Source organism: Ursus arctos, unplaced genomic scaffold (assembly GCF_023065955.2).
Source record: "Ursus arctos isolate Adak ecotype North America unplaced genomic scaffold, UrsArc2.0 scaffold_4, whole genome shotgun sequence".
In the NCBI taxonomy this organism is placed as follows: Eukaryota; Metazoa; Chordata; class Mammalia; order Carnivora; family Ursidae; genus Ursus; species Ursus arctos.
This window is the reverse complement of record NW_026623056.1, coordinates 2,132,298-2,154,664: the sequence shown is the minus strand read 5'-3', so window position 1 is coordinate 2,154,664 and position 22,367 is coordinate 2,132,298. Positions and strand designations below refer to the sequence as shown.

Sequence of the window (22,367 nt, the reverse complement as noted above, 5' to 3'; positions counted from 1 at the left end):
GAACTTACATAAAATGTTACTATTAATATGTTAGAACAATCTTGTCTGAGATATTTTGATACCAAATTTCTATCTTAGCTATCAAAGCCTCTGTATTCCTAAAAAACTGGGCCATCTGACCCCCAGGCATAGCAGCATTATCCAGACCATGCAGAAGTAAGGTCAAGAGACAGAGTGGGCATGGTATGTGCCTCTCTGGGGGCCACTTAAGATACAGAGATCTAGTATCCATGACAGTAGATGAGCTTTGAGTATTTTACTAATCTTAATCTTTTGTTTTTATTTTAATTCCTGTTAGTTAACATACAATGTTATATTAATTTCAGATGTCAATATAGTGATTCAACACTTCCATACATCACCTGGTGCTCATCACGACAAGTGTACTCTTTAATCCCCATCACCTATTTCGTTCATCCCCCCCCACCTCCCCTCTGGTAACTGTCAGTCTGTTCTCTATAGTTATAAGTTGACTTCTTGGTTTGTTTGTCTCTCTCTCTCTTTTGATGAATGGATAAAGAAGATGTGATATATATATACATACAGTGAAATATTATTCAGCCATAAAGAGAATGAAATCTTGCCATTTGCTAGGACAGAAATAGAGCCAGGGAGTATCATGCCAAGTGAAATGAGTCAGAGAAAAAGAAATACCATATGATTTCACTCATATGTGGACTTTAAGAAACAAATGAGCAAAGGGAAAAATCTTAACTTAATCTTAACTCCATGTATTAACATTTAATATTTGCCATTGTTGTAATACCTTTTGGGACATATCTGTTTTCTGATTTATGCTTTAAACATGTATAAGAAAGTAAAATAATGAGAACCTTTAAAAGTTTTCCCATGCATGAAAGCGGCAGCTCAATTAGTGTGATTTAGGAAGCTGACCTTCCAAGATTTTATAACACTGAACTAAGAAAGTGTTAGAGCCAAGATTGTAATCTGTAAAGATTAAATGCAGAACCCTTTCTCTGAATACTTGGAAATGTCAGATCCAAATATTCAAAAGAATACTACATGATATAACATGTTTCACAGTTTTTCCATTTTCATGTTAATGATGTAGAGTATTCTTTGGTTGGTTTGTCTGGCAATTCTTAGCAGAGAATTTCATGATAATGGCTTCCCATTGTTGAGCTCTAATTATGTGTCACCCACTGAAGTATGCACTTTATCTACATTATGTTAAATATACTAAGAATCCTGTGGGATAATATTACCCACCTTCCAGACGAAAAAACTGAGGCTCAAAGACATCATATGAATTAGTCAAGAACACATAGCAGATAAATATGGTGATCATCACAGTATTTCCAAGTTTGAAGCCAAGACTATCTAAGAGAGAAGACTGTGACCATAATCCCTTCTACTTAAGTCCTTTTCTTATTTTAGGGAGGAGCAGGGGAGGAGAGAGAGAATCCTCAGGCAGACTCTCCACTGAGTGTGGAGCCTGACGCGAGGCTTGATCCTAGGACCCTGTGCTCATGACGTGAGCTGAAATCAAGAGTTGGCTGCTTAACTGACTGAGTCACCCAGGCACCCCCTGTGTAAATCATTTAAAGTAGTGCAAGTCCTCCCCTGAAACACTGTGCTGTCTAGTCTCCAAAGTTTAGATTTCTATCTTCAGAAAACCCTAGAACAATACTCAACACATTATGAAAACAACTTTATGATTAATTATGATTGCTTAAGACCATAACATAGTTGAAAGCAATATTCGTTTGTCTCGACGGCCGACTTGAGCTTACTCAGCTACAGCACAGCAAGAGCTGATCTGTATGTTAATGATACCGTAAGTTTGTTGCTCATCGTGGGACAGGTTTAAAAACGCGCTTCCTCCATTCCAGAAGAAGAGGAATGATAGGCTGTTAAGAGGATAGTAGTTTTATTCAGGTCTGTCCAAATTCCCATTTCCCTTGGATCGCCTGAGTCTTAGGATCCTTTTCCGCGTGTAACATGTGAGTGTACTCTGGAGATTTATTTATTCTCTCCACAAATATTGAGCTTCCACCATGATCCAGGCACGGCTGTAGAGACCAGGGATATACCAGTGAACAAATCTGACAGGGTCTCTGCCTTCGTGCAGCTGACACTTTACTGGTGGCAGAAGAACCATAACCCGGGAAACAATAAAACAGGATAAGTAATTAAGAAGGGTTTTATAAATGAGACAATATAAGAAGGAGACTGCCCAAGTTTCACTTTAAACAATTTTTTCATAATATGTTTCTCATATATTTGCTTTTCTTCACTATGATCTGCTAAATGCCTGCCTCAGTTTCCCTGCTATGGAGCCTGACTTTGCACCGACAGAAGTTTTTCTTCTCCGATTTCATGCTCTGCACCTGGTAGGTGTTACTTGCTTTGCAAAAGGAAAGCATTTAAGCTCCTCACATAAGAGAGGGTAGGAGTATCTGGGTGCTCAGCTCGTTAATCGTCTTCCGTGGCTTTGGTCATAATCCTGGAATCCTAGGATCCAGCCCAGTGTCAGGCTCCCTGCTCCCTTTCCCTCCACTCCTTCACCCCTGCTCGTGCTCTCTCTCTCAAATAAATAAATAAAAATCTTAAAAAAAAAAAAAAAAAGGAAGAGAGAATAGATTTCTGGAATGGGTTCAAGCTGAAAATCCCCCTACCCCTGTCCAAGAAACATAGCTGCCAAAGTACTTTCAAGATTAAAACCTTTAATCTTCACCTTCTGTAAAATTAACTAAGTAGTTATAGCTCCATATCACAAAGGATAAAAATTTCTGGAACATATTTATAAAAGATATATATATATATATATATATATATATATATATATATATATGAAATAAAATAAATAGGAAATAATTTCCTTTGCCAAGCTATATGAAATCTTTTAGATCACAACAGTACATAATCTATGTGGGATAAAAATATTGTCAAATAAATATCCTTTGAAAAAATCTAATCCATCATTCATATATCACATATACATTTTTTTTCCTCCTTGAGACAAAACGGCCATTAATGTACTAGTATTTTTTGGAAACTTTGGAAAGGGGTTTATTGACTTCACACAGTGAAAATTCATGGCATACTTCAGAGGAAGGATTCTGCTACATCAGACAGTGGGACCTAAGGGGTCAAAGACCGGAGATTTCTGTTTTGGGGTAAGGTTTATAGAATTTCCTGAATTGGGTAATAATGATCTGGAAATCTTGAAAGACACAGAGAAAAATTAGGCAGATTTCATTAGAAGTCAGTGGTTTGGACTTCTGGAAGTAAGATATTTTCTCATAGGAGGGCCTCGCACCATTGAGACACAGCCAGTGAGGGGCTGACTGCTGAGCTGTGTGGATCCTGAGACTGACTCTACATAGGCTGGAAGAGTCAGTGAAATATAATCTGTTTGCTTGTAAAAGCAGTTTCTCCCCCTGCATTTCTCTGTTTTTTTCTCCTTGTGTGATCAACTCTAAATAAAGTCTGAAGTTCTAGAGGCCAAAATCTTTTTTTTTTCTTTCTCTTTTTGATGCCTCGAGTGACCACCCTGATGGCATAAAGGAAGTGAAAGATGATACATTTTTCATGGCCTAAAATTGTATTTTTGGCTTGTCACCTCAATTCTCTGGGGCTTCGATGTCCTCACCAGTACACTGAAGGGTTGAAAAATCTTATTTTAAGTCTTTATTCTAAAGTCCTGTGTTTGTAAATCTTGGACTTCTCATCAAAGACACATTTCTGGAATAACGTCTTTTGAGTCACCATTATCCATAAGCAGTGTGTTTTCATAAAACCAAAAAAAATTCCAGGATGCACGTCTCACTCAGATCTTGGTCTATTACATTATCCTTAATGTATTTACAGTTGTCTTTTTATAGGTTTGAGATTCAATTTTTATTTTATTTTTTTTAAGATTTTATTTATTTATTTGACAGAGGGAGAGCAAGGGGAGTGGCAGGCAGAGGGAGAAGGAGAAGCGGACTCCCTACTTAGCAGAGAACCCAATGTGGGGCTCGATCCCAGGACCCTGGGATCATGACCTGAGCCAAAGGCAGACACTTAACCGACTGAGCCACCTAGGCATCCCTGAGATTCAGTTTTTTAAAACAGAATATATATATAAAGCAATTTTACTCTTGTGGCAGAGACTGCTATGTAGCGAAGATTTTTGACAATGGCTTCCTCAGGCTAAAGCTGCTGCTGGGCACTGGTGGCCTGGCTGGGGACATCATCTCACCGTCATTGTATTTGTCTGAGTGGAGCCCTGCATGAGTTCTCATTCATGGAATCGGAGTGCAGGTGAGTGCATCACTTGAGAGTCCAAATGATGAAGAAACAAGTGTCCCTCTTTCACTGCTCTCTTCCGTACAACTGAGACATCAGTGCTGAAGCTGTCAAATGCTGACCCTGGTACCTCTATTTAGAAGGTGACAGAGCCTCTGTTAGCCCAGGTGCCTCTGTCCCTGTGTGTCACAGATCCTCTCTTCTGCCAGAGCAACCAGGAACACCCACTGACATTTCACTGGGACGCGAGCAGGAGTTACAGTTTCACTGAAATTTAAGGGGTTGTTAGTGACCACAGTAAGTCGAGGTTGGGAGCAGCAGCAACAGCAACACAGACATAGCCAGCTGGAAGGCAGGAGAATTTGTCAAGCTGTGGCAATATTTGATAAAATGGTTGCCTGTAATAACTTCAGAAGTAGACCGTGTGCCTAGTGACCCCACAGCCAGCCAGAGACTACACTCACATCACTCGTGAACTTGGCCTGTTCTCACCACATAGCATATGGAGCAGAAATGCCATGTGTTACTTCTGGCTGCAGTGGGTACGAAGCAAGTTTGTCTACTTTTCTTTCTCTTTTGCCCACTCTGTCGTCTGTACATCAACTTGAAGGGGGACGGAAGCCTTACAAGGCATCTGGAAGATGGCAGAGGCTCCATCAGCCTGGGTTTCCGAGTGATTGCGTGGATTGCATCCATCCAATCCTCTGCTGCCAATGCTGACCAAGGATTCCCATGCTGGGCTCTCCTAGGAGCAAGAAATACACCATAGAGTGTTGGGCCGTAGGAACTAGGTAGCTAGTGCCTGGTAAAATAACACAACTATGTTCTTTTTTTTTCTTTTTTTAAAGATTTTATTTATTTATTTGACAGAGATAGAGACAGCCAGCGAGAGAGGGAACACAAGCAGGGGGAGTGGGAGAGGAAGAAGCAGGCTCAGCGGAGGAGCCTGATGTGGGGCTTGATCCCATAACGCCGGGATCACGCCCTGAGCCGAAGGCAGAAGCTTAACGACTGCGCCACCCAGGCGCCCCCACAACTATGTTCTTAATGCATGTTTTCCATGTATTAGCCTGTGGTGTATGTACTCCTCATCCTGGCGCCTGATACCTGGGAAGTCAAAGCTCGGAAATGCGATTGCAGTTTTCCTAATTCTGTGAAAGAACTTCAGGATTGATGTTCCAGTGTATTTTACCATGCAAATTGCTCAGCTTCATGAGAAAAATCTATCTTCACTAAAAGAGATGAGAGGATGTACAATTCAGAAAGCCCACTAATGGGGTGCTTTGTTGGCTGCCAGACAGCTGTCTTGATCGAGAATCTTTCTATCCATAAGAAAAAAAAAAGCAGCCTTTAACTTATAGTTACTCTGTGTGTGTACATGTGTGTGGGGGGGGCAGTGGAGGTATAAAGGTTGAGGGTATCATCTTTAAAGATTTGTCCTAAATAGACTTCTGACTGATATAAAAATTATACCTACTTGTAAGGGATAGGCTTGCTAATGATATTTAAGAGCATGTGCTCAATGCTCCACAGAAAATGACAGAAGAAAAACTGGTCTGAGGAGTTCTCAACAGGCATTTTTTTTCTCAACAAATTTTTCTTTTGGATTATATATGCATATTAACTTTGAATTACTTGGTTTGTCATAGCTTGTATCGCATTATTCATATTCTTGTATCCATGGAAGTATGCAGAGAAAAATTGGGGGCAATTAATTTTCTATTTGGTAACTAACAATTTATATTTATAGAGATCTTACTATCACTGAGTAGTGCATATACAATATCTTATATTATCTTATCTAATCTTCCTATCTCTGTCACACCCCTTATGAAATGAGAAATTTGGAACAAGAAGATGAAGGAACTTTGCTTAAGGGAACCCATGGAGTATAGACGGTAGAACTGGTGTCTGAATTCTGATGTTCTGACTCCAGAACCCCCGACTTTTTCCTTCTTTCTCTTTTAAAAAAATTTTTTTTATTATATTATGTTAGTCACCATACAGTACATCCCTGGTTTCTGATGTAAAGTTCGATGATTCATTAGTTGCGTATAACACCCAGTGCACCATGCAATACGTGCCCTCCTTACTACCCATCACCGGTCTACCCCATTCCCCCACCCCCCTCCCCTCTGTAGCCCTCAGTTTGTTTCTCATAGTCCATAGTCTCTCATGTTTCATTCCCCCTTCTGATTACCCCCCCTTTCTTTATCCCTTTCTTCCCCTACTGATCTTCCTAGTTCTTATGTTCCATAGATGAGAGAAACCATAAGATAATTGTCTTTCTCTGCTTGACTTCTTTCACTTAGCATTATTTCCTCCAGTGCTGTCCATGTTGCAGCAAATGTTGAGAATTTGTTCTTTCTGATAGCTGAATAATATTCCATTGTATATATGGACCACAACTTCTTAATCCAGTCATCTGTTGAAGGGCATCTCGGCTCCATCCACGATTTAGCTATTGTGGACATTGCTGCTATGAACATTGGGGTGCATATGGCCCTTCTCTTCACTACGTCTGTATCTTTGGGGTAAACACCCAGTAGTGCAATGGCTGGATCATAGGGTAGCTCAATTTTTACCTTTTTAAGGGACCTCCACACTGTTTTCCAGAGTGGCTGTACCAATCTGTATTCCCACCAACAATGTAGGAGGGATCCCCTTTCTCCACATCCTCTCCAACAATTGTTGTTTCTTGCCTTGTCTATTTTTGCTATTCTAACTGACATAACGTGGTATCTCAGTGTGGTTTTGATTTGAATTTCCCTGATGGCTAATGATTTTGAACGTTTTTTCATGTGTCTGTTAGCCATTTGTATGTCTATATTGGAAAAGTGTCTGTTCATATCTTCTGCCCATTTTTTGATTTGTTTATTTATTTCTTGTGTATTGAGTTTCAGAAGTTCTTTGTAGATCTTGGATACCAGTCCTTTATCTGTAGCGTCATTTGCAAATATATTCTCCCATTCCGTGGGCTGCCTCTTAGTTTTTTTGACTGTTTCCTTGATTGTGCAGAAGCTTTTGATCTTGATGAAGTCCCATAAATTCATTTTATCTTTTGTTTCTCTTGCCTTTGGAGATGTGTCATGAAAAAGGTTGCTTTGGCCGATGTCATATATAGGTTGCTGCCTATGTTCTCCTCTAGAATTTTGATGGATTCCTGTCTCACATCGAGGTCTTTCATCCATTTGGAGTTTATTTTTGTGTATGGTGTGAGAGAGTGGTCAAGTTTCATTCTTTTGCATGTAGCTGTCCAATTTTCCCAGCACCGTTTATTGAAGAGACTGTCTTTTTCACACCGGATGTTTTTTCCTGCTTTATCAAATATTAGTTGCCCAAAGAGCCGAGGGTCCATTTCTGGGTTATCTATTCTGTTCCGTTGGTCTATGTGTCTATTTTTGTGCCAGTACCATGCTGTCTTTGTGATCACAGCTTTGTAGTACAGCTCAAAATCCGGCATTGTGATGCCCCCAGCTTTGTTTTTCCTTTTCAACAGTTCCTTGGCGATTTGGGGCCTTTTCTGGTTCCACACAAATTTAAGGACTCTTTGTTCCAGTTCTTTGAAAAATGTCCTCGGTATTTTCATCGGGATAGCATTGAAAGTGTAGATAGCTCTGGTTAGCATGGACATTGTTACTATGTTAAGTCTTCCGATCCATGAGCATGGAATATTTTTCCATCTTTTTGTGTCTTCCTCAATGTCTTTCAAGATTGATTTATAGTTTCTAGAATATAGATCCTTTACATCTCTGGTTAAGTTAATTCCAAGGTAACGTATGGTTTTTGGTGCTATTGTAAATGGGATGGATTCCCTAATTTGTCTTTCTTCTGTCTCGTTATTCGTGTATAGAAATGCAACTGATTTCTGAGTATTGATTTTGTATCCAGCCACATTACTGAATTGCTCTATAACTTCTAATAGTTTGGGAGTGGCTTCTTTTGGGTTTTCCATATAGAGTATCATGTCATCTGTGAAGAGAGACATTTTGACTTCTTTCCAACTTGGATACCTTTGATCCCTTTTTGTTGTATGATTGCTGTTGCAAGGACTTCTAGTACTATGTTGAATAATAGTGGCGAGAGTGGGCATCTTTGTCGAGTTCCTGATCTTAAGGGAAAGGCTTCCAGCTTTTCCCCACTGAGAATAATAATTGCTGTAGGCTTTTCATAGATGGTTTTTATGAGATTGAGAAATGTACCCTCTATTTCTACACTCTGAAGGGCTTTAATCAGGAAAGGATGCTGTATTTCGTCAAATGCTTTTTCTGCATCAATTGAGAGGATCATATGGTTCCTGAGTCTTTTCTTATTGATATGATGTATCATGCTGATCGATTTGCGAATGTTCAACCACGCTTGCATCCCAGGTATGAATCCCACTTGGTCATGATGGATAATCCTTTTAATGTACTGCTCTATTCTATTGGCAAAGATCTTGTTGAGGATTTTGGCGTCCATATTCATTAGGGAAATCGGTCTGTAATTCTCCTTTTTGATGGGGTCTTTGCCTGGTTTGGGGATCAAGGTAATATTGGCCTCATAGAATGAGTTTGGTAGCTTTCCTTCTGTCTCTATTTTTTGAAAAGCTTTAGGAGAATAAGTATTATTTCTTCTTTGAATGTTTGGTAGAATTCCCTAGGAAAACCATCCAGGCCTGGAGTTTTGTTATTTGGAAGGTTGTTTATCACTGACTCAATCTCTTCATAATTAATTGGCCTGTTTAAAAAATCAATTTCTTCCTGTTTCAGTCTTGGCAGTTTATAGGTTTCCAGGAAGGCCTCCATATCTTCCAGATTGCTTAATTTATTGGCATATAGCTGTTGATAAAAGTTTCTAATAATCCTTCCAATTTCATTGGTGTTGGTTGTGACCTCTCCCTTTTCATTCATAATTTTATTAATTTGGGTCCATTCTCTTTTCTTTTGGATAAGTCTTGCCAGTGGTCTGTCAATTTTATTGATTCTCTCCAAGAACCAGCTTCTAGTCCTGTTGATCTGCTCTACTGTACTTCTGGTTTCTAATTCATTGATTTCTGCTCTAATTTTGGTCAACTGCTTCCTCGTGTGTGGATTAGGCCTGTCCCTCTGTTGCTGTTCCAGCTTCTTGAGGTGAGAATATAAAAACTGCATTTTAGATTTTTCTATTCTTTTGAGTGAGGGTTGGATGGCTATGTATTGTCCCCTTAGGACTGCCTTTGCAGTATCCCATAGGTTTTGGACTGTTGTGTTTTCATTCTCGTTGGTCTCCATAAATTGTTTAAATTGATTTTTGATTTCCTGGTTTATCGAGTCATTCCTGAGCAGGATGGTTCTTAGTGTTTGAGTTTCTTCCAAATTTTTCCTTGTGGTTGAGTTCCAATTTCAGAGCGTTGAGGTCTGAGAATATGCAGGGGATAATTTCAATCTTTTGGTATTGGTTGAGACCTGTTTTGTGTCCCAGAACATGGTCTATTCTTGAGAATGTTCCATGGGCATTAGAATAGAATGAGTATTCTTTGGTTCTGGGGTGTAGTGTTCTATATATATATAGAGGTCCAACTCATCGAGTATGCATTCAAAGCCTTTGATTCTTTGCTTAGTTTTTGCAAGGGTGTTCTGTCTATTTCTGATAGTGGGGTGTTGAGGTCCCCTACTATTAATGTATTTTTATCTATATGTCTCTTTATTGTGGTTAAGAGTTGGCTTGTGTATCTTGCTGCTCCCCTGTTGGGGGCATATATATTTATAATTGTCATATCCACTTGTTGGAGACATCCTTTAAGAATAATATAGTGCCCTTCTGTGTCTCTAACTATAGTCTTTAGTTTAAAATCCAATCTATCTGATATGAGAATTGCTACCCCAGCTTTCTTTTGAGGTCCATTTGCGTGAAAGATGGTACTCCATCCCTTTACTTTCACTCTGAATGTATCTTTGGGTTCAAAATGAGTCTCTTGTAGACAGCAAATGGATGGGTCATGTCTTTTTATCCAATCTGCAACCCTGTGGCATTCATGGGAGCATTTAGGCCATTTACACTGAGACTGATTATTGAGAGATATGATTTTAATGATGCCATGTTTCCAGTAAAGTCTTTGTTTCTATCGATTGTGACTTTCTGTTCTGTATCACTCTTGGGGCCTTTTTACTTTTATAGAACCCCCCTTAATATCTCCTGTAGGGCTGGTTTCGTGGTTACGAAATTGGTTAATGACTGGCGATTCTGGAAGATCTTTATTTCTCCATTAATTCTGAATGACAGCCTTGCTGTATAAAGGATCCTTGGCTGCACGTTTTTCTCTGAGAGAGTTTTAAAAACTCCCCCCCAACCCTTTCTCTCATTCCAGGTCTGTGTAGAGAGGTCTGACGTAATTCTGATACCTTTGCCTTGGTACATGAGAAATTTCTTTGCCCTGGCCACTTTCAATACTGTATCCTTGGATCTAATATTTGCGAATTGCACTATGACGTGATGTGGCGTAGGTTTGTCGTGGTCGAGCTTGGGAGGCGTCCTCTCTGCCTCTTGGACACGAATGTTTGTTTCCCTCACTAGATTAGGGACGTTTTCAGGTATAATTTGTTCAAATATCTCTTCTAGACCTCTGTTTTTCTCCACCCCCTTGGGGATGCCGATGATTCTGACATTGGATCGTTTCATTGAGTCAGTAATCTCCTGTAACCTACATTCGTGGGCGTGGATTTTTTTAAGTCCAGCTTCTATTTTCGTTTTTTCTTCTACTAACCCATCCTCCAATTCGCTAATACGTTCCTTTGCCTCATTCACCCTGGCCATCAGAGCCTCTAGTTTTGACTGCATTTGGCTCATCGAATTTTTAATTTCTGCCAGATTCACTCTCATTTCCACCCTTAGAGATTCTATATTCTCATTAACATTTTCGTTAATACTTTTTTCAAGTCTACACATCATCTTGACCATTGTTACTCTGAATTCCATTTCTGGTAATTTGGTTACATCCATATCCATTAGTTCTGTGGTAGAGGCCACAGACTCATTGTCTTTTCTTTGCTAGGGGGAATTCTCCTCGTCATTCTGATGAGGAGAGGTTGCGGGGTTGTCCAGAGCCCAAATTATTGACTGGGACCCAGGCTGTGTGCCTTTGTTTTATAGGGATCTTAGGGATGTGGGCTTCTCTTTAAAGATTTTATTTATTTATGTGGCAGAGAGACAACCAGCGAATGAGGGAACACAAGCAGGGGAGTGGGAGAGGAAGAAGCAGGCTCCCAGCAGAGGAGCCCGACAAGGGACTCCTTTCCGGACGCCGGGATCACACCCTGAGCCGAAGACAGGCGCTTAATGACTGCGCCGCCCAGGCGCTCCAGTATGTGGGCTTCTTGATTTTTCAGCCTGCCTTCTGGGGGAGGGGCCTGCCGCGCCAATACTCAGGCATCCCTGTTTGGGTAGAGTCTCCCTGTCTCCTGCAAGGGGCGATGGGGATGGGCACGCTGTGAGCCTGTATTTCCAGGCTTTTGTTCTCTGGCGGCTTTCCCTGGCGGTTTGCTGTGCCTCTTCTGTGAGTCAGAGCAGCAGTGGCTGAATCTCAGCCTCTGTCTCAGAACAGAGGGATTATGGACCGTTCTTCACTGATGTTCTGGCCACTTTAACTCTGTTATTGTTGGTGCTGCTCAACCCTGCAGCGTCCCGGGATGTGCACCCCACACCTGGCATCCCAGCCCTCACTTCCAGGGCTGGCGTGTCTCTGTCCTTTGTGTTTCTAACGCCGCCAGCCGCCCTGACGCCGGCACGCGCTTCCGGAGCTCCCGGTCTCAGTCTGGATCCAGTGAGCACACCGGAGCTCCGTTTCAGTCTGGTGGCGCGCGCTCCCCACTCACGGTCCCAGTCTGCTTTCTCGCAGGTGCCGGTCCGCGAGTCCGCCCGCTCCCCCATGCAGGTGGCTACCGCTTCCCGGCGCCCGAACGCGGCGGCTCCCTCCCCCTTCCATTTATCTTCCGATATCTGTGCGTGGTTTCATGGCTCCCCGCTTCGTACCTCAGTACTCAGCACTGGAGATGTTCGTTTGTAGAGATCCAGATGTATCTTCCTGCGTCTCAGGCTGATTCCATGGATGTTCCGGCTGGTCTGGTAGGCTTGACTCAGGGGACCGGCTGAAAAAGGGTTCCCCTACTCCTCCGCCATCTTAACTCCTCCTCCACACCCCCCGTCTTATTCACTAAGCCAGCAGTTCTCACTCTTTGATGTGCATCAAAATCACCTGGAGGGCTTGTTAAAACAGATTGTTGAGCTCCACCTCCAAAGTTTCTGATTTGGTAGGTCTTTGTTGTGTTCCGATTATTTGCTTACTAAGAAATTTCGTTTCAAGTGATGATGATGTTACCAGTCAGGGAACCATACCCTGAGAACCCCTGGAATACAGTATACTGCTTCTCTTCTGTGAAGAAGGTTCCTTTCCTATGCTCAGAATGATCTGATAAGCAATAAAATAGTAAAGAAGCTACCAGAGTACAACATTCAATGAGAAAAGAAGCCAATGAGAGAAGTTTACATTAAAAATCCAAATAAAGTGTGGCTTTAAAAAAATCCACCTGGGTGGCTCAGTCAGTTAAGCAGCCAGCTCTTGATTTTGGCTCAGGTCATGATCTCAGGGTCTTGGGATCAAGCCCCAAGTTGGCCTTTACCCTTAGCAGAGAATCTGCTTGAGATTCTCTCTCTCCCTCTCCTTTTGTCCTCCCCCACCCTGCTTGTGATCCCTCTCTCTCTCTCAAATAAATAAATACATTTAAAAAATCTGAATGAAAAAGGTAAGTGAATTATAAAGATGATGTCTCCTTATTGCATGAAGAATAAAAGCAAGACTCTGCAGCCAATATTCAGGGTCTTCCATAATTTAACCCCACATTTCTAGGTTAATCTTTACTCATTGGTGCTTGGTTATATAGCACATCTCCGATCTCTGTTTGGGTGAGTGACTGTTAAATCTGCTTCTTTTGCCTGGAAATGTTTTTTCTCCCCTCCTTCAAAATGCCTGTCAAAGCTCTAATTTTGCTTCAAGACCTAGTTCAAATATTTCCCTTTCTAAAAATGTCATCCAAGTTTCTCTCAATTGCTACTTCCTTCCACCAACACTCTCCCCCTATATCATAATAATTCTTTGTTTGAGCTGCTCATGTAACAGTGGGCTCAGGAAGAGTTGTGTATTTTTAATTGCACCATAATGAAGTCTTATTCATCTTTATGTTTCCCATAGGAACTAGGACTCTGCTGCATCCTGGCAGTTACTCAGTGAGGAGTCATCAAACTGAAATAAATAAAGAGCCTTGTTACAACCACCAATTCAGGTATGTTTGCCTTCTCAGTCTATACGAGGTCCCAAAAGCTGTAGATATTTGTATAAAGTAGGACATGTTTTAACTATAACAGTGACTAAGAAAAAGTGGCTTAAGGTGACAAAAGTTGATTTCTCTGTCAAGTAAAAGAAATTTGGAGGTTGTCGATCCATGGCTGAGATAGGGGTTCCACAGCTCTATGCCTATGGTGCTGTGTCTTAGCTCGGGCTGCTACAACACAGTATCATTGACTGAGTGAGTTAAACACATTTCATTCTCACAGTTCCAGAGGCTGGGAAATCCACAACAAGGCGTGACCTTGTTCTCTACCTGCTTTGCAGCAATTTGATTATAATGTGTTGTGATGTTGTTTTTGCTGTGTTTATCCTGCTGGCGGTTGTTGTCCTTATTGGACCTGTGGGCTAATAGTTAATATCGGATTTGGACATTTTTGGCCGTTATTCTTCAAAACGTTTTTCTTTCTTCTCCCCACTTCCTCTGGATTTGAATTAAAGGTATGGTAGATGGCATCACATCATTCCACAGGACACTGCAGTGTTGTTCATGTTTTTCTGTATGCGTTGGTTTGCATCTTTTCCATTGTAATGTGTTTGAGTTCTTTAATCTTTTCTTCTGCAGCATCTAATTCATTGAATTCCATCCAGTAAAATTTTCATTTTAGATATTATATTTTTTAGCACTAGCAGTTTCATTTTTATTTTATTTATTTATTTTTTTTAAGAATTTATTTATTTATTTGATAGAGAGAGAGACAGCCAGGGAGAGAAGGAAGGGGGTGTGGGAGAGGAAGAAGCAGGCTCCCACCAGAGGAGCCCAATGTGGGACTTGATCCCAGGACTCTGGGATCACTCCCTGAGCTGAAGGCAGATGCTTAGGACTGAGCCACCCAGGCGCCCTAACAGTTTCATTTTTAAAATGTCTTCCCTTTTCCTCCAAATTTTATTCAGGTTTAATTCTTAATATATTAATTTAAATTCTTGAATATATTTATAATAGCCATTTCAAGTCCTTGTCAGCTAAATCTATAATCACTGTTATTTTGGGGTCTGTTTTTCAATTGATTGATTCTCCTTTTATTTATAGGTCACATTTTCTGCTTTTTAAAATATGTAGCACTTTGATTGGATGCTGGGTATTGTTATTGTTGTCAGTATGTTGCTGTGATTCTGGACTTTGTTGTCTGCCTTTAAAGAGAATTGAGGGGTGCCTGGGTGACTCAGTCAGTTAAGCTTCTGACTCTTGGTTTTGGCTCAGGTCATGATCTCGGAGTCCTAGGATTGAGCCCATTCAGTGGGAAGTCTGGTTGCCTCCCCCTTCCTCTGCCCCTCCCCAGCTCACTATCTCTTTTTCTCTCTCTCTCTGTCTCTCTAAAATAAATAAAATAAAATTAATTAAATTTTAGAAATCTGCTTCCCTTTTTTTAAAAAAATAGAGTTGAGGTTTTTTTAGCAGCCATAAAATTACTTGCAGGTCAGATTGATCTTTTTAAAGCTAAAGACAGAAAATTCAGCTACATACAAAAAAATGGTAACATGGAAAAGAATATGATTTGTATATAAAAGATTTTAGTCTTGAAAGAACTTCTGGAAATTGCTGACCAATTGCTTTTTCTGCTGATTGTTAAAGTCAGTATAAATAGTTATTTATTTAGTTTTATATCCTCATTTTCTCACCTTGTCTCTACCTTGCCATCACTTCTTGGAAAAAAGGGGCAAAAACCTAGAATTCAGTAGTGAAAGTGTAGATACATTGCCCTATGGCCTTGTGCAATGATTTGCTGCAATCCAGGCAGCCTCCTTCTTAACTTGATTTCCTTTATATCACCTTGAAGTGTTATACAAGTGCATCCTAGAGACGAGAGCAAGGAGAAAACTTTAGATATCTTTGTAAATATTGAATTTGGCATAGCAATAATCATTTAGGAATAGACAGAATATGATAAGTGAATTCTGCTCTGGTACATTTTCTAAAGATTATAAGAGAGAACATTTTATTTGATCAAATTACCTAGAGATTGTTGAAGAAAGAATTTAAAAGTTGGGCTGTTTGAGCTTTCTCAGATATACCAAATCACAGCATATATTCTCATCATACATTCTCTTCCTTTTAGAGAAATTTGTGAAATTTTGTGATTTGAATTTTACTAGTATATTTATTTATATGTTAATTATGCCAGTGGGTTAGGATAAAACTATATCAAAACTGAAAAGTGCTAAAATAGTCCATTTCTATAGGTAGGCATTCAAAGGAAAAAATAATGCTAGTCATCTAAGACATTTAAGTAAAGTCAGTTACTAATTTACTCATTCTACCCAGGTGATGATGAAAAGTTAACAAAGCGGTCCACCATAGGGATTGATATTTAAACTTTTTCAGATTCAATTTAAATTTCCCCAAAGTATTTTATGTATCAGCAAATTTAAAATAGGAATGTGATTTCCCCTTCAGAAGTTATTGGTGTAGGATGCCCTAAATATGTGATTTTGGTTGGTTCAGTTAAAAACCACAACAAAAAGAGATTTTTTTTTTGTTAAAATATTTACTTTTTCTTGATTATTAGGTTAATATTACAATTGTATGGTACATGGCAGTACTTCTGCAAGTGGCTGAGACCCTATGACATCAAACTATTTTCATAATAATATTGTGAAGTTATTTGCCCATTTTACTCTAAGCCTCTCATGAGTGTACAGCAGAGCTTCCCAAAGCTGTAACATGTATGACATTGTGACAGAACGAATGCAGAGACAGAAGATTCTTCCTGTCTTCTATTAATCAAGGCATAAAAGAAATAGGAAAAATATAAAGAGATACTACCCTTGTCTGCAATGTTTTTTCAAATTGGAAAACATAGTTTTTAAAATAAAAATATATTATTTATGCGAACATGTAATAATTGTATTATTGCCACTTTAAAATGAATTAACATAAATATTTTTTAACTGCTCAGTTTTGTTTTCTAATATGGCAAATATCTAGCTCTTTGGTCTGCTAAACGATTAAGTGTGAAAAGGTTGCTTCAGACCCAAAAGTTTGAGAACCCTTACTGCATATTCATATAGGCCATGATGGCATAAGACAGTTAAACATTACCAAAAACAAAAGCAAAAACAAAACAAACCTCGAGACGACGAATGGGAGGGAGATGTGGCAGCATGAGTCTGGGAAAGCAGGAGGATACGACCCTGTGAAATAGTCACATCACAGTCAGAGATGTGCGCGATGTGGAGAACTGTTGCAAGAACAACAGCACCTCCCCAGGATCTTTCTCACACCAGAAAAGGGAACAGGATAGCTATAAAATCCTTTATATGACGACAAGACAGATGGACTATAGAACGGAATATAGGCATAGAATATAGCCACCAAGAATCAAGGCAAATTAAAAAAATACATGTGTGGATAATATCTGTGTGTGTGTGTGTGTGTGTGTGTGTGTGTGTGTGTGTGTGTGTGTGTATGAGGGAGTGTATATCCCCCTCCTGAGAGCATAGAAAATAGAAAATGGTTTTGAAGAGAACATGAATTAATAGAAAAGCAAAACTCATTTCTATTGTCCCAGTGTTTGCAGAGATCTTTGCAGTGTAAATGAGAAATTCAAGTAATGTTTAGTCGAGGCTCTTTGGCTAGAGAAACCCACCATGCTGAAACAGGAAAGAGGATTTATTTGAGGATACAAGGATATTTTGGTTAGCAAGGGAAAAATTGCAACCAAGTTTCAGGAGAGACCAGAACCTAGAAGTGACCAACATCAAGTCTGCTGGACGTTATTAAATTATTTTCCCTCCTTTTAAAACACTATGGTTTCTCATCTTTGCTTCTCTCTGGGATCCTGATAAATTCATTTGTCCTTGTAGATCGGTGGTTTTGCTGCTTCACGCATGTGGTTAAATAGGACTTACATAAGTTCCCATGTTTACAAGCCAAACCACCATCATTTTACCCCAATTCCAAATACTTAGAATAATCTGATTGGCCCAATTATTTTAGCTCTCAGAGAAGTTTCTTGTAAACTGGACAAACACTGCCTTTCACTGGAAATGAGATATGTAAATGTATCTAACAGACTTCTATTTATCTCTAGGTTACATTGTTACCAGTGTCCCTGCCAATCACGTGGGTAATCACAGCGCCTCCTGATTTTAGTACATAATCACCACAATTTTAGTAATCAGTGTAAAAACTCTTTTTTACTATCATTGTAGGTAATTGTTTTGGTAGAAATTTCCTGGACCATTCTCCTTATGAAACTTGAGGCTCCCTAAGCAACAGCTATGCTGTAATGAAATTTCTTTCTTTGGGCATGAGACTCTAACCTAAATTAATCAAAACCTATATACAAGTGGGTGCAACCTGAGAAAATAACTACGGATGTACAGAAGTGTGCAACGGAAACATAGAGTTGACTTTTAGCACCACGATCAATTTTTAGAATAGCATTTTTTCCAGAATGCTCTTTGTCGGAATGCCCCATCACTGTTGGTAATGTTAGAATGATACCCAATCGCATGCATGAAATGGAAGGGCTAAATGCCACTCTTCCCCTGCAGCCTGAGTCAGTGGGACACACACCATCTGGTCTGACAGCAGTGATGGACCTCTCCTGGAACAGCCAAAAAATAGAACTGTTTTCTTAATGCTGTGACCCACTCCCCTTGAATCCTACCTAGAGAATCCTACCTAGAGAATCCTACCTAGAGAACACCTGACCCTTTGGCCATGTACCATGTGTTTTATTCCTCTAGTTAATGGTAGACATTGGAACTAGATTTCAAGCTTGTCTGTGTCTTACAAGTACTGTCTTACATGTGTCTCTATGTAAGTACCCACTTAATTAAAGGGGAAAAAATAATTTCTATAGGTCCACTCTTGAGACTAGAAAGTTAGATCTTAATTAGGCTAATTTAGTAACTAGGGCAATATGACATGTGCTGCAGTTATAGTTCTTTTTATAAACAATTCATTTGAAATCCCCATTCTCAATGCTTATCATGGTTGTACCCAGAAATCATTTCTTCTAGTCTTTAGCAAATCCTAGGGACCAGATTTGATGTTATCAAACTCCCTGCCATCATCTAACATTGCTAACAACTGATGTACTCAAAAGGATACTTTCCCAAATGTTGAAATTGGGTGGCGGTATTAGGAAACAGGTCCAAAACCCAACTCCCAAATCTTTTCCTGGCTACCTACTGCTGCCCTAGATTCAATATCACCCTTAGAACCAGACAAGAGGGTTTGGGTCCTCTGTTCTAAACTTCCTCTGACCATGCTTTCTCTCCAATGATCTAAAAGTCTACAAAACCAAAGGGTGTGTCCATCCAAAGCTTGGGACTTTCTTCTAGACCAAGCTTTGGATATCTGAAATCCCAGAATTCACTTCCCAAACAGCCCAAGCCTACTTCCAACATTTGTGTAAGGCCTTCCTAGGGTGTGTTCTCTCTAGTAAATATTGCACAGCTAAAGGGCACACTCCAAGACCCAAGGAAAGACCAAAGGACTGGTGTTTGCAGGGACATAGATGGAACTTGGATTTACAGGTTGGGATGCAACCTGGCCTTCTCTAGAGTGGGATAGAAGCAGGAATGGAAGAGAAAGGAATGGGTTACCTCCTTTTGGACACAAGGTACTGCCTCTCTTTTGCTGCCATGTATTATTACAGAAACCCAATGAATTCAGGAATTCTAAATTCAAACCTGGCCTTTCAGGTTATTATGAGGGTTTATTTAATGAAACAGGAGAATAGATATTTTCTTTAAATTCTTGTCTTGATTTATAACTTTTAAATACTTAGACATATGGTATGTGGGCCTCCATTTGTATTCTTCCCAGGGACTAACAAATGTTAGAGGTCAGCATACCCAGATTCTTAGAAGTTTCTAGAAAAATGCAAACACTTTATTAATATATGACTTTTTGCCCTAACTCTCAAGTATTGGTTTGATAGGCTGAGCTGGACAGGAAGAGATAAAAGCAAAATCCTCTGGCAACTTAAACTGGAACCAGATTAGGAAGAGCAGTTTGTTTATGTCTCTCCCAAGCCCAGAGCTACATTTCATCTCTTCATATTCAATCTTCAAAAGCTAGAGAAGGTAAATCTAAAGAAATCCCTGACAAAGGAGAGTGGAGGATAAAGGGTTCACTCTAAGACTCAGAGAACATCAGACTAAAACAATCTATTCTAAGATTCCTGTATCTGAGACTGACCATGGGCCCTGATGGACATTTCCTCCATCTATATTGGCTGCAATTTCTTAGATATTACTTATATTTCTTGGGCATTTATTAGGGTAAAAAACTAAAGTTTGAATACTTTCTTCCATGACTCATTTTCCTGTACAATTAAGTCCAGAACAAACATCACTTTCAATCACCTGTTATAGACTGGTACGTAGACCTGGTAGACCAAATATACAACTGAAGTTAAGATTATTGTGCAGAGAGCAGACTGAGAAATGCTCTCAAGCAATGCCCTTTAGAGAATCATACTTTGAGGAGTTCAGTGTGTGCCCAGGTGTGCCCTAACTTACACAAACACAGCCTTCAACAGCGCACCAGGCAGAGCCAGGATTGCTCTTTCACAGCACTCAAGTAGCAGCATGAATGTTAAAAATGCAAATTTCTTATTATTCTTTATCTGGTAAATTAATCATGCAGTATTTTTTTTATTATTATTGTTAAACCTCTAGGTATCTCACCATTCATGGAATTTTATGACACCTAGTATGAGAGTACAGATCAACTGTCAGCAAAGTTTAGAATGTCAATATCATTCACCACTGATCAACTGCCATGTTTCCTGGCAGGTCGAAACACAGGAGCATAAGCCGTACGGTCTGTCTTCAAGCTTGATGTTATATCCAGCTATGCGGCAATGTAAGTGCTCATAAAGCCTAACCTTTGCAGGGTTCATCCTGTGTGTAAGCGGGTTAGGTGGCTGCCTCTGAGGTGTGATTTTTGAGGCTGCAAACCGTCCCTATTCCTGATATTTTCAAACATCAACTCTGCACCTACCATTGTATTAAAAATGCCTGCTAAATGCTAGAGCTACAAAGTCTTTGCTTTCCAAGTCATTAGTGCTATAAAAGTAGCAGACACGGTTGACTTGCCAAGGTGTGCAGAATTCTTGTAGGAAAGGTACTCCCTGTCGTGAAGTAACTAGGTCTCTTTGCTGCCTGTGTTAAAAAATGCAAATATGGAAGATAAAGCTCACTGGTTTATTCATATCTATATTAGTTAGGTAAAGGCTAAGCTGCTATTTAAAAAGTAGGTCCCAAACATAGTGGCTTCACCAGATCTGTCAGTTCTTCGGAAATGTCTTCATCTGCATGATCAAAGCTACATTGCAGATATGTCCATGTTCTGGCTCAAGGCAAGGGAAGAGCACATGTTGGGGGCAAGCCATTTTCTTTTAAACCAGTGATGTAGAAATTGCGCTTACCACTTCCTCTCATATTCTCTTGGTGATAACTAAGTCACATCCCAGAGATAGCAGCAAAGGAGGCTGGAAAATATAGTCATAGCTGGGTAACCACTTACCCAGTTTGAATTCTATCATATGGAAAAACAGGAGTATGGATTTTGATAGACAGCTAGCAGTCTCTACCACAGACGCATTCAAAACATAAGCATGTTCTGCACAGTCCACTCAATAAAGTAGGTATTGCTTTAGTAAAATCTTGAAGTTATGGATGTAAAACGGGAGTATTTTTAACAGGGAGAGATTGAATAAACACTCTGTTAGGCTAGTTGGGCCTGACTGTGAATTGGGTGTGGAGATGAGACTATGGTTGCCTCAGATAAGCTTAGAAATACTATGACGGATCCCCTTGGAACATTGTGGGGCTGGTAGTAGAGCAAGGTCAAGATCCTCCAGACCAGTCTGCTAGAACATCAGTAACTACAATACTCCCATACTCACTTTTTGCAACCATATTGTACCTATACTTGCCTCTCTGACTGGAAAATTCATTTAAGTATGGACATTACCTTTGGGAATTTCTTACATATAAAATTGTTTTAGCATTAATATCAGGAAAAAACATTTTATATTAATGTATTCACACTTGAGAGATTTCATGGTTATTTTTCCCCTTTTGATATCCTTATTTGGATTTTTTAAGAAAATTTTAAGATAGATAATGAAAATCATAAGAATACATTTATACTTAGTCATTCAAGATTTTTGAAATGCTTGTTGTTTCTGGGATTTGGTAGTTACGTGATGATCTGGCGCCACCCAGCAGACCAAGCGAACATTGACTTCTTTGCCTTCTCACAACACAGGGCTGACAGGAAAGCATTCCTGGTGGTGGACTGAGGCAAGTTTCTGCCAAAACAGCCTGTCCTCCCGTTCCTGTGTCACTAGACAGTCAGGCCATTCAGAAGTTACCAGAAGAGAAAACCGATCTTTTGAATTAGATTCTTATTTTTTAAATGCCAAGTTCTACACACAAAATTAGGATTTCTCCACTCTGTACAATTTCTATGTTCCCCCTTCTTTTCAGGAATAAAGTTGGGGTTTGGCTCTTCATTGCCACTCCTTATAGTACTTCCCACTCCTTTCACCTTCATTTCTACAGATCACAGTGCAGAACTGAGAGAACTCACTAATCTGCAAGGCAATCTGAATTGTAAAACATTTTCCTAGATATATGCATGGTACTCAAATTGGGGTTATCTTAAGAGAAACATTTTATGTAGGGGACTGGGATTTAGATTTCCCTATTATTTAACTCTTTTCCACACACCCATTCAATCTCATGAGTTCCCAGGAGAGTACCTCCATTGTATAAAGAAAGGTGTATT

General features: G+C 39.8%; 1 long non-coding RNA gene across 2 annotated transcripts; it reads left to right on the top strand.

Annotated features, from left to right (window-relative positions):
• The first annotated feature begins 4 nt into the window (after positions 1 to 4).
• On the top strand, positions 5 to 20,588 carry LOC123001076 (uncharacterized). 2 transcript variants are annotated; one of them, XR_006409605.3, is made up of 4 exons: positions 5 to 2,354; positions 4,116 to 4,269; positions 13,460 to 13,550; positions 20,366 to 20,588. It is a non-coding gene; the product is annotated as an uncharacterized LOC123001076 (long non-coding RNA). The 2 variants fall into 2 exon arrangements; XR_008957307.1 differs by lacking the exon at positions 5 to 2,354 and having other exon boundaries at positions 2,892 to 4,269.
• Positions 20,589 to 22,367: the final 1,779 nt, after the last annotated feature.